We start from the raw sequence: 12,195 nt of genomic DNA on the forward strand, positions 1-12,195 counted from the left end.
GTTTACGCTCCCCCCTCCCCACCTTTTGGTAATTTTTGTGGAATTTTTAAAGAGAACAAAGATAAATGCAATCATTCAATTTACTGTGCTTGATCTTTAAGTCCATCTCCTCAAAAATAGGTCAGCAAAATGAAAATAAAACTTTGGGTTAAATCAATCTTAGTTTAAGTATTGAATCAATCTCACACTGATGGTGTTATAATAAAAAAATTACATATTTTTTTGGAGCCATGATTTTCTCAATGGGAAGACATGCATAAACAATACCTACATCATACACAGAGGTCTGATGTGAGAAAAGATATATACAGTGCTTTCATGGCTTACTTCTTTGGGACTGTAACCATCATCATCATAGTCATTATCATCAATCTGGCTCCAAATAAAAACAACAATGGAGCAAAGTACTTAGATTAGTGTTCTAATTTCTTTAGCCACTTTTTGATTTAATAATATTATTTGATTTGAATAAGTATATTCAAATAGCCAGGGACTGGTATACCTCATGCTATTGTTCTGCCTTCTTAGTCATAAAGAATCTGCTTTGGAGAGAACACAGATCTTAATTTTGTGGTCTGTTAAATCTGAATTAGAAATGAGAAAGCCAAATTCAGTTTCGAAGGTTGAGGTGAGAAGAACCGATAGTTAACAGAAGGACCACAAAGTTGTATTGGTATAATAAGAATTTAAATCCTTATAAATATGAGATTTGTGAGATATCAAGACTTATATATGAAGTTTAAGAAGAAATTCAAGATTTATAGGGTTTTTTTTTTTGTCTACTCTTCAAATAACTGCGTTTTTAAAATTTGTATTTTCCTGTCTTCTGTCTTTAGATTTTAAATATGATGGTTTTATGACCATAAGTATTCCTTGCTTAATACTACTTGCTTGTATTCATGGATTGTGTTGTTTTTAGTAATGAATAATTCATTTATAAAATAAAAAGCACATCCTCATCATTATAAACTAACCACATGAGTATTAAATGGAAAGTTAAATAGCTCCTTGACATTCTTGTGAACCAGGAGCCCCAGAGTAGAATCTGATTGGCAGAAGCGATAAGAATTAAGAATAACAAAAAATATTTAAATCTTTAGGAATCAGAAGAAGTAAATGCAGATATCTGATTGTAATAAATAATAAAACTTGCTCTTCAATATTTAATGCATACATCAGTGTATTTTAAAATGTGATTACTGTCAAAAGTGAAGCACTTTTTTTTTCTGCAACATTCTTTTCTGAACAAGAACCTTCCAGTCTTCATGTGCCTCATAAATGTTGTCTCTATGAGAAGAGAACTCTATTCAGGGAAGATAATTTTTGAATGGAAAATTATTCCAGTAATTAAATATTTTTCAGGGTGACTGCTTCATACACATTTCATGCTACAAGATTTAGAACTGTATTTTAATACTGTTTAGTAAATTGTCTATATATTTTGTAAACATTCTCAAGGAAAGTAGTCTGGAAAATAGTCAAATATATGAAGCACAGATATTTATCACTGATTCAGTAAGATTTTATGTACCCTGTAAATGCAATATTATATATTTTGTGCTTCCTCTGTTTTTGGTGCAATATACATTTTTCCCCATGAAGTTAATTTCATGATTGATAGATATTTCTGAGCAGTATTTTGTTACTACAGCTTCATGGGTATTGAATGTTTACACAGAGTCATTATTTTCCCCTCAGATAGTGATAAGGAGACAGACAACCTGAAGCCACATTGCTTATATTTTAAAATTATGCTTGATATCTAAGCTATATATCTTTTATTTCCTTTGACCTATTGTATTTGCATGCTTCTCTCACACTTACTTTGAAGTATATCACTAACTCATCTAACAGCTTATATAGTGTCATGGACATCAAAGTCAAGTTCAGAACAGGGTGCATTTAATTAAATGACAGAATGAAGGAAAATCTGATTCAATTTTTGCCTGGTTTGGGGAGGAAAAAAGAATTTTTGATCCAATGGCTTTAAAAATCTTATACTTTCAGGGATCATTTCTATAGTTTGTAAAATTCTATTGCCTATTCTGTCAGTGAGCTGTTTTGTGAACTTACACAAAAAACTCATTCTTTTTATTTCTTTCTATTTTAAAGTAAAGATTTCCACATCACCTAGCTAATGGTTTTGTGAGACAGAATAAGAAATAAAAAGGAATGAGAAGTGAGTGCCTAATGACTGCTATTGAAATACTTCGTAATCTTGAGACTGGAGGTGAAAGTGCACCTAAATTTTTGCGTATTTGAGTTATCAGGGTCTTTAAAGTTAAGTCTTGGTTATAAACTTTGAAGGTTACTGTTGCTGAACACTGTTGATTTTAGTGAAGAGAGCACTGATGCTAGAATTCCATGTTTCTCAGGAAACATATTTCCTCATTTGAAAAGATAGGATAATCATCCTTTTTACTCAGTTGGTTATTGTGAGAATTACAATATTTTGAAGGTCAGGAAAGGTGTTTAGAAAAAAAAAGTAAAGTGTTATGTATTGCAAGATGCTATTTCTGAAGATATTTTAGAATCAAATGTACCATAGGATAATGGAAATATTATAAAATCTGTAATGACTTACACTTCAAGAATGTCTGTCCCTTTCTTCCCTCCCTCCTTTCTTTTTTTTTTTCTTTGAAAAACATTTTCCTTCTGCTAAGGGTTCTATCAACTGTTATCAGTACTCAGACCACATTTTTGTAAACTTCTGGTTGACATCTCAATTCCTGTATTTCTTTTAAAAGTAAACTACACACACACACACACACACACACACATACATACACTCAGTACTCATACACCTTTCATTCTTTGCCACCATGAGTAGCTTGCCAAATTCAAATGAAGCTATTCTATGGTCAATAAGAACTGTTTAGTCACCAAAATGGAAGACTTCTTTTCACTGTTTTTTCTCATTATGTTGTCAAAAATATCTGAAACTGTTAATCATTCCTATTTTTCAAAGTTTGTCTTTCACTTGTTAACTTTAAAATGAGCTATGCTAGCATGCCGGAGAAGGCAATGGCACCCCACTCCAGTACTCTTGCCTGGAAAATCCCATGGACGGAGGAGCCTGGTAGGCTGCAGTCCATGGGGTCGCTAAGAGTCAGACACGACTGATCAACTTCCCTTTCACTTTTCACTTTCATGCATTGGAGAAGGAAATGGCAACCCACTCCAGTGTTCTTGCCTGGAGAATCCCAGGGACGGGGGAGCCTGGTGGGCTGCCATCTATGGGATTGCACAGAGTCGGACATGACTGAAGCGACTTAGCAGTAGCAGTAGCAGTAGCATGCTAGTATGCCCATAAGTTATTTTCCCAAATCCTTCTTACATTACATATATATTCCCCTGCCAATGAAACATCGTTACTATTTAAGGTGTGGCCTCATTCTTTATTCTCTTTCCTTCTTTTATCCATTTTTCTTTCATAATTGAATTCTTATCTGAGGCTTTAACTATCATTCAAATTAAGTTAAATGCCTATCTACTACTCCTTCGTTATTACTTTCTATTACATCCATAAGTACCTTTCTAGTTAAAAAAGCTTACCACCATATCATCAATATGCCTGATATTGATTTTCTCACTTCTATTATCTGGGTCATTCTCTGCTTTGGGTCTTAGTTATTTTTTGGGTCTTATTTATTTATCTTTGCATGCCAGAATGTGAAAAATGTAATTGTATACATTCTATGGTTTCTAAAACTTTTTTACCAGTTAAATTAAAAACTAGAAGTTAGTGACTAAGTTATATATTTGTCATTCTTGTTATTCAGTAGCTAAGTCATGTCTGACTCCTTGCTTCCCCATGGAATGCAGCACACCAGCTCCTTTGTCCTCCACTATCTCCTGATATTTGCTCAAATTCTTGTCCACTGAGTTGAAGAGGCTATCTAATCAGCTCATCATCTGCCACCCCTTCTCCTTTTGCCTTCAATCTTTCCCAGCATCAGGGTCTTTTGCAATAAGTCAGCTCTTAGTATCAGGTAGCCAAGATATTGGAGTTCAGCTTCAGCATCAGTCCTTCCAATGAATATACAGGATTGATTTCCTTTAGGATTGACTGGCTTGATCTCCTTACAGCCCAAGGGACTCTCTAGAGTGTTCTCCAGCACCATAGTTTAAAAGCATCAGTTCTTCAGCACTCAGGTTTTTTTTTTATGGTCCAAATCTTACACCAGTACATGACTACTGGAAAAACCATAACTTTTACTATAAGGACCTTTGTTGGCAAAGTAATGTCTTTGCTTTTTAATATGCTGTTTAGTCTTGTCATAGCTTCTCTTCCAAGGAGCAAGTATCTTTTAATTTTGTGGCTGTAGTTACTTTCATCTACAGTGATTTTGGAGCCTAAGAAAGTTTTTCACTGTTTACATTTTTTCTCCATCTATTTGCCATGAAGTAATGGACTGGATGCCATGACCTTAGTTTTTTGAATGTTGAGTTTTAAGTCAGCTTTTTCACTCTCCTCTTTCACCTTCAAGAGGCTCTTTAGTTCATTTTTGCTTTCTGCTATTAGGATAGTATCATCTGCATATCTGAGGCTGTTGATATTTCTCGCAGCAATCTTGATTCCAGGTTGTGATCATCCAGTCTGGCATTTGACATGAAGTATTCTACATAAAAGGTAAATAACCAGGGTGACAATATACAATCTTGACATACTCCTTTCCCAATTTGGAGTCAGTCCGTTTTTCCATGTCCAGTTCTAATTATTGCTTTTTGACCTGTATATAGGATTCTGGAGACAGGTAAGATGTCCTGGTACACCCATCTCTTTAATAATTTTTCACTGTTTGTTGTAATACACACAGTCAAAAGCTTTATTGTAGTCAATGAAGCAGAAATAGATGCTTTTCTGGAATCTTTTTGGTTTTTCTATGATCCAACGGATGTGGGCAGTTGGATCTTTAGTTCCTCTGCATTTTCTAAATCCAGCTGTACATCTGGAAGTTCTAAGTTTACGTACTGTTGAAGCCTTGCTTGAAGGATTTTGAGCATGACCTTGTTAGCATGTGAAATGAGCACAATAGTTCAGTAGTTTGAACATTCTTTGGCATTGTCCTTCGTTGGGATTGGAATGAGAACTGACTTTTTCCAGTCCTGTGGCCCATGCTGGGTTTTCCAAATTTGCTGATATATTCAAGCATCAAAAATTCACCTGTGGTAGATTCATGTAGATGTATGGCAAAGCCAACCACAATATTGTAAAGTAATTAGCCTCCAATTAAAATAAATAAATTTATATTAAAAAAAAATTCAAGTGAACTCATTGAAACTCTTGATATGTCTGACATTACCCAGATAAACTGAGTAGAGGGAGAATTGTAGAATACAACTGAGAAATTGTATCACATTTGGTTGGTAATATATTTATCATTTGTTTTACTGATGCTTACCCTGCATGCGCTCCATCATGTCTGACTCTTTGCAACCCTATTGACTGTAGCCTACTAGGGTCCTCTGTTCATGGGATTTTCCAGGCATGAACACTGGAGTGGGTTGTCATTTCCTTCTTCAGTGGACCATATTTGTTAGAACTCTTCACTATGACCTGTCCATCTTGGGGGGCCCTGCACAGCATGGCTCTTGACTTCATTGAGTATGCAAGTCCCTTTGCCATGACAAGACTGTGATCCATAAGGGAAAAAAAAATATACTGAACTTTAAATAATGTGTGTTGTAAATTATTGTAATTATAAAAATTAAACATAAGATCACTGAAGGTTCAAAGTTTATATTAAGTTTTGCTCAGTTTTCATAAAATAGATGCAGGTCCAGTGGCAGGATTGTTATCATTTTTACTTTTTTTTTTTTCTGCAGAGGAGAGTCAAAACCCAATCCATTTTTATAGTACATTGTGTTCAATATATTTTTCTCTTATTTCTTAATGAAAGAGACAGATTTATATTCAGTCATCCAAAAATACTAAATGAATGCTTAAAGAATATGTAAGATTTTACCAGGGATTTTGAAGGATACAAAAAGTCAGGCCTAATTTTTGTGTTGGGGAACTTAGGGCCTTGGTATATATAGAAGAGATATGTAAAAATTATCTATAATTGTAGATAGTAGAAAATAAGTCTTAAGAGAAAAAGAGAAAGTGCTATGTGAATTGTATGAAATGTAATAAAGTATCTGTGGCTAATTTTTATCCTTGTATGCAAACTGCAGATGTCTGTCTACAGGTTTTCTTAATGAGAAACTGAATTGTGCAGTGGCTAGGCTCATGGTCTCTAGAGCCATATTGCCTAGTTCAAACCTATAGTCCATTAGTCACTAATTGTATATTTTTGGCCAACTTAAGATCTTTGTGTCCCAGTTCCCTCATCTGTAAATTAAGGATAATAAAAATAGTATATACTTTATATGATCATTATAAGTTTTAAATTAGATGTATTTATGAAACACTGAACATTGTCTGCCTTGTAATAATTGGTAAGGACATGAAAACTAATTTTCTTGATGATATTATGTGTTATTACTTGGCTTGGATTAAAATTGATCTTTATTTCAGTCTCATGTTTCTTTACCTCTAAAACTTTGGGGTACTCCCATCTAAGAATCTGATAGTAGGCAATAATAAAAAGTTTTGATCATGAGATCAGGCAGATATTGGCAGGTTTTCTGCAGAATTTTGGATGAAAAACATTATATCACAAAGAATTCAATGCTCTATACAACGCAATTCTTTTAATTTTAAAAAATATAATTCAAGCAAAAGGATTTTAAAATTTAAAAATCATAAAGAGTATAATTTCCCATTTTTCCCCAATATTTGTCCTGAAGTATGTTATCTGGTTTTTATGGAAATCTCCAGGGACAGGTTAAGAATACTATTAGTATGTATGTAATACTCACATTTGCTTCAGGCTCTTTCAGCTTGTATTGCATATTAGCTGTTCAAAATGTTTGCATATAATTTCCCAGCTCTGCTTTTTAAAAACCTTTTAGTAAGTTGGAATATATGCATTTATTTATTAAAAATATGCCTGCAAAATCAGTCCCTATTTAATATTCTTTCAAATGCAGGAGAGGTTTGCTTTTACTTATTAGACTTGGGAGAATTTAGTTGAAATATGCAAATCCTGATTCCATACAGTTATATTTGAAAACTGAATTTCATTTTAATGTTTTAATAAATATTTCTCAGAATTTCACATGATGAGATATAACCATTTTTCATTATTCTCTTCTTATAGTTTGATTTATGCTATAATATTTCTTATGTAGGTAAATTAACATAAAAAAAGAAATTTTTGTAACAAAATATATGTAACTCACTTTTTAGTTATGGATAATTTGAATTTGAAATTTTGCTGTTGTGTCTGAAGCTGTTGTTATTATAAACATTTTAAAATTGAAAGGATTTGAGATTAAATTCTATAGACACGAAGGTCAACTCCATAGTTTGCTCAAAAAAAGTCATGAACATACATGATGGGAAAGAAATAATTAATGCGTTCAAATAAGATATGATAAATTTCATAGCAGCCTTCTAATCATTTAGAGAAATATTTGTCAAATCAAGGACTTTGGGCTTCTTTGGTGGCCCAGTTGGTAAAGAATCTGTCTGCACTGCAGGAGACTGCTTGCATGGCAGGAGACTGCCTACAATACAGGCAATCCAGGTTTGATCCCTGTCTGGGTCAGGAAGATACCCTGGAGAAGGAAATGGCAACACAGTCCAGTATTCTTGCCTGAGAAATCCCATGGATAGAGGAGCCTGGCAGGCTACGGTTCACGGGGTCACAAAGACTTGTACACAACTACATTACTGAAAACACACAATTGACTCAGAACAATGTTTTTATTGTATTACATACGACATATAATAAAATGTTTCTATTTAAAAATATAGTTATAAATATATAGCTTTATTCTATGAAAACATAGCACATACAATACCACTATACTGGAGAAGGAAATGTCAACCCACTCCAGTATTGTTGGCTGGAGAATCCCGTGGCAGGGGAGTTGGTGGGCTACAGACCATGGGGTTGCAAAGAGTCGGATACGGCTTAGTGATTAAACAACAGCAACAATATCAGTACATAATCATATGGTATAACATATAAATATAATTATATGAAAATTTAGACATGGGATCTGTGTGAATAGTCATTTGTTGGTGTTTTAAAAAATGTTTCAGAAATAGGTCAGAACTAGAGTTTAAGAACCTATTTAAAACATGAATGGCTGACTCCTATGAGTGTGAAAGCCCAGACCCTGAAATCTTAGGTAATCAAATGTGAAAATGCTCCCAGCTCAGGACAAAGTTAACTCAATGTGGTCTCAGCTGCAGAAAAAAGAAGGGTGTAAAAGAAGGTCACCTTGAAAGAAAACATAATAAAGCAAATATTTTAACATTTAAAGTAATCAAGGAAAGGACAAGAGAAGTGCTGGCAATAGTTATGTATATATGATGTGGAAAAAGTGAGAAATGTCAAAGTATTTTTATGATCAATAAAGATAGGTATATAGAAAAATAATCACAAAGTATTGCAAATAATTATTAGCTATAGTGTGGCTCTAGAAGACAAGGCTAAAACAACTTTGAAATGGTCCCAGCTGATTCTTACCATGTCTTCTACCTTTATTCCACAACAAGGAAGGAGCTCAGTACCCTCACTTATTCTTCTCCCTTACAGCTCTCCCTGCCATCTCATCAAAGTATTTCTTATCTGTTAGTTGAATTGTTCTTGAAAATACAAATGATTCACTTCAGTTCAGTCACTCAGTCGTGTCCAACTCTTTGAGATCCCATGGACTGTGGCATGCCAGGACTCCCCGTCTATCACCAGTTCCCAGAGCTTGCACAAACTCATGTCCATCGAGTCAGAAATGCCATCTAACCATCTCATTCTCTGTCATCCCCTTCTCCTCCTGACTTCAAACTTTCTCAGAATCAAGTTCTTTTCCAATGAGTCAGTTTTTACATCAGGTGGCCAAAGTACTGGAGCTTCAGCTTCAGCATCAGTGCTTCCAATGAATATTTAGGACTGATTTCCTTTGGGATTGACTGATCTGATCTCTTGCAAGGGGCTCTCAAGAGTCTTCTCCAACACCACAGTTCAGAAACATCAATTCTTCTACACTCACCTTTCTTTATGGTTCAACACTCACATCTGTACACGACTACTTGAAAAACCACAGCTTTGACTAGACAGACCTTTGTTGGCAAAGTAATGTCTCTGCTTTTTAATGTGCTGTCTAGTTTTGTAAGATTAATACATCATATTATGCATTTGGCTGTTTATTTTTTTTTCCATTTGTTATGCTGACCTTAAGTCCTAATGATTTCTCTCTTCTTTTTCAAGTTTTGGATGAGTTGGTTAAGTTTATCTGCTTAAGTAACTCCATATACATGTCTCTCATTTTACCCATCTGTAAAATGGATTGCCTATTGAGCACAATACCTAATAAACTTGAAATTGTTGGCAAAATGTTTTTCTTGAAATAAGTTGTAAAGGAAATAAAGAAAATTTTATGTACCAGAGACATAAGAAATTTTGTAGTTTACAGTATATAGTTATATAATTTAAATGAGCTAGCTAAGGGATAAATTGTACTGTAAAAAGTATTGAAATATAGTAACCAGGTCAATCAATTCTGCCACCTGATTTGTTGTGACTAAAGGTTACTGTGGTACTGCTCAAACTACTAAAATTATTGATAGAAAAATACTCTTTTTCATATAAATAATAAGGTCATTTTATTATTTTTTTGTGAATGAGGGAATAGTGTATTTCATGGTTAAACACACTCAGTCTCATAACTGCATAGATAATGCCTAACCACATTTTGAAAAGCTTAATACCTATTTTGTTCAAGTTTGAACTGTGCTACTCTGCTTTGTTCTTAAAGACGTTTCTTGCTTGGATTTAAAGTGGTTATCTCTTTATCACATTTTTCAAAGGTAATATTGCTTTTTATTTAATTTACTTGCATTTGCTATATTAATAGAATATTTTGGTACATGGCCCTAGATGTAGATTACTTCTTTTTAAAGAGTCTTAATGAGATAAAGGGAAATTTCCTGTACTCTTAAGTGTTTAATAAATGTTTCTTGATGGTGATAATAACTTTTTGATAGTTTAGGTCCAACTATAGTATCATTACAAGCTAGATTTGGTCCAACTTGCAGAGTTATTTCAAAGAAGTTTGAAAGGGCATCTAGATTCTTATTTCAAACTCTCTTCATAACATTTATATATTTTTTGAAGACAATTTAAAAATATGTTGATTTGCTAATAAATTCCTTCTTAAACTCTTTATAATGATTTTAGATTTCTCTCATTTTAATAACTAGTGTATACATTTATTTTAGAAACTCTTATATTTAAATGTTTTCCCTTAAATTATAAAAAAACTTTCAAGGGTTGATAAAACTAAAATACAGTGAGCCTGCAAGAAGCCATGAGTTGGCTGCAGATGAATAATCATTTAAACATGGTCTACTTAAGAAGTAACTAAAAGAAGTTTAATTTGCAAAATCTGGTGATATATGCTACTGAAATAAAATAGCATATAGAACCATGATTTTGTTGACTACACTTTACTGTAACTTATTTTAGTTGTTGGTTGATACAGGGAGGTTGTAGAATGCCTTTCAAAAATCCATGTCTAATTGCTTTGATATTGATTGCCTTCCTAAAATTTAAACCTTTTATCATTCTGTGAGTATTTCAAGAATTTTAAATCAATAATTTTGCCTTAAGATACCTTAACAAAAACCTCCTAAACACTTCTAGATACACAAATATTCTTTGAATAATATTAAAGGGTACATATTTCTTAGATGAATGTGGCAAAGAAGGTGTGCCTTATCCTTAATTATAACTATGAAATAATTTAGAAATTAATTCAAGAAAATTCTTTTTAGACAATATCTCAATTATTTAATAAACAAAGCATTATTACTATCTGCCTGGCCTTTGTTGAATATCAAATAATAAAAGAATAAACTCCATGTTTCCAAATGAAAATCACCTGAAAATAGTTAGCTATACAATTCTAGGAGAAAAAAAGTGTTTTTCTTCAATTGAGGGGACCAAGTTCGTACTTGTAAAGAACTGGATATGAAACCATAAGATATGTGTTCATTTTTTTCATGTAGGTGTTCTTAATAATGCCTCAAGATTTGTGTAAATCAGATAAAACCATATGATGATGACACAAAATAAGTCTAAAATGCTATTAATAGGACTACTGTATTATGTTATCTCAGCCTAATTCACTTACCATCAAATGATAAGATTTTAGTAAAACTTAGTGTATGTTTAACACAGATGGTATGATTATATGATTATAATTATATGATTATAATTATTTCAATGGAATTACAAAATATACTTAGCATTATATGCAGCTATTGCATGTCAGGAAGCAACAGTTAGAACTGGACACAGACGGGTTCCAAATAGGAAAAGGAGTACGTCAAGGCTGTATATTGTCACCCTGCTTATTTAACTTATATGCAGAGTACATCATGAGAAATGCTGGGCTGGATGAAGCACAAGCTGGAATCAAGATTGCCAGGAGAAATATTAATAACCTCAGATATGCAGATGACACCACCCTTATGGCAGAAAATGAAGAGGAACTAAAAAGCCTCTTGATGAAAGTGAAAGTGGAGAGTGAAAAAGTTGGCTTAAAGCTCAACATTCAGAAAACTAAGGTCTTGGCATCTGGTCCCATCACTACATGGGAAATAGATGGGGAAACAGTGGAAACAGTGTCAGACTTTATTTTGAGGGGCTCCAAAATCACTGCACATGGTGACTGCAGCCATGAAATTAAAAGACGCTTACTCCTTGAAAGGAAAGTTATGACCAACCTAGATAGCATATTCAAAAGCAGAGACATTACTTTGCCAACAAAGGTCTGTCTAGTCAAGGCTATGGTTTTTCCAGTGGTCATGTATGGATGTGAGAGTTGGACTGTGAAGAAAGCTGAACACCGAAGAATTGATGCTTTTGAACTGTGGTGTTGGAGAAGACTCTTGACAGCCCCTTAGACTGCAAGGAGATCCAACCAGTTCATCCTAAAGGAGATCAGTCCTGGGTGTTCATTGGAAGGAATGATGCTAAAGCTGAAACTCCAGTACTTTGGCCACCTCATGCAAAGAGTTGACTCATTGGAAAAGGCTCTGATGCTGGGAGGGATTGGGGGCAGGAGGAGAAGGGG

The sequence above is a fragment of the Bos grunniens genome, chromosome 6 (assembly GCF_055505025.1).
Source record: "Bos grunniens cultivar Pamir isolate PY7600 chromosome 6, Bosgru_T2T1.0, whole genome shotgun sequence".
NCBI classification, from domain to species: Eukaryota; Metazoa; Chordata; class Mammalia; order Artiodactyla; family Bovidae; genus Bos; species Bos grunniens.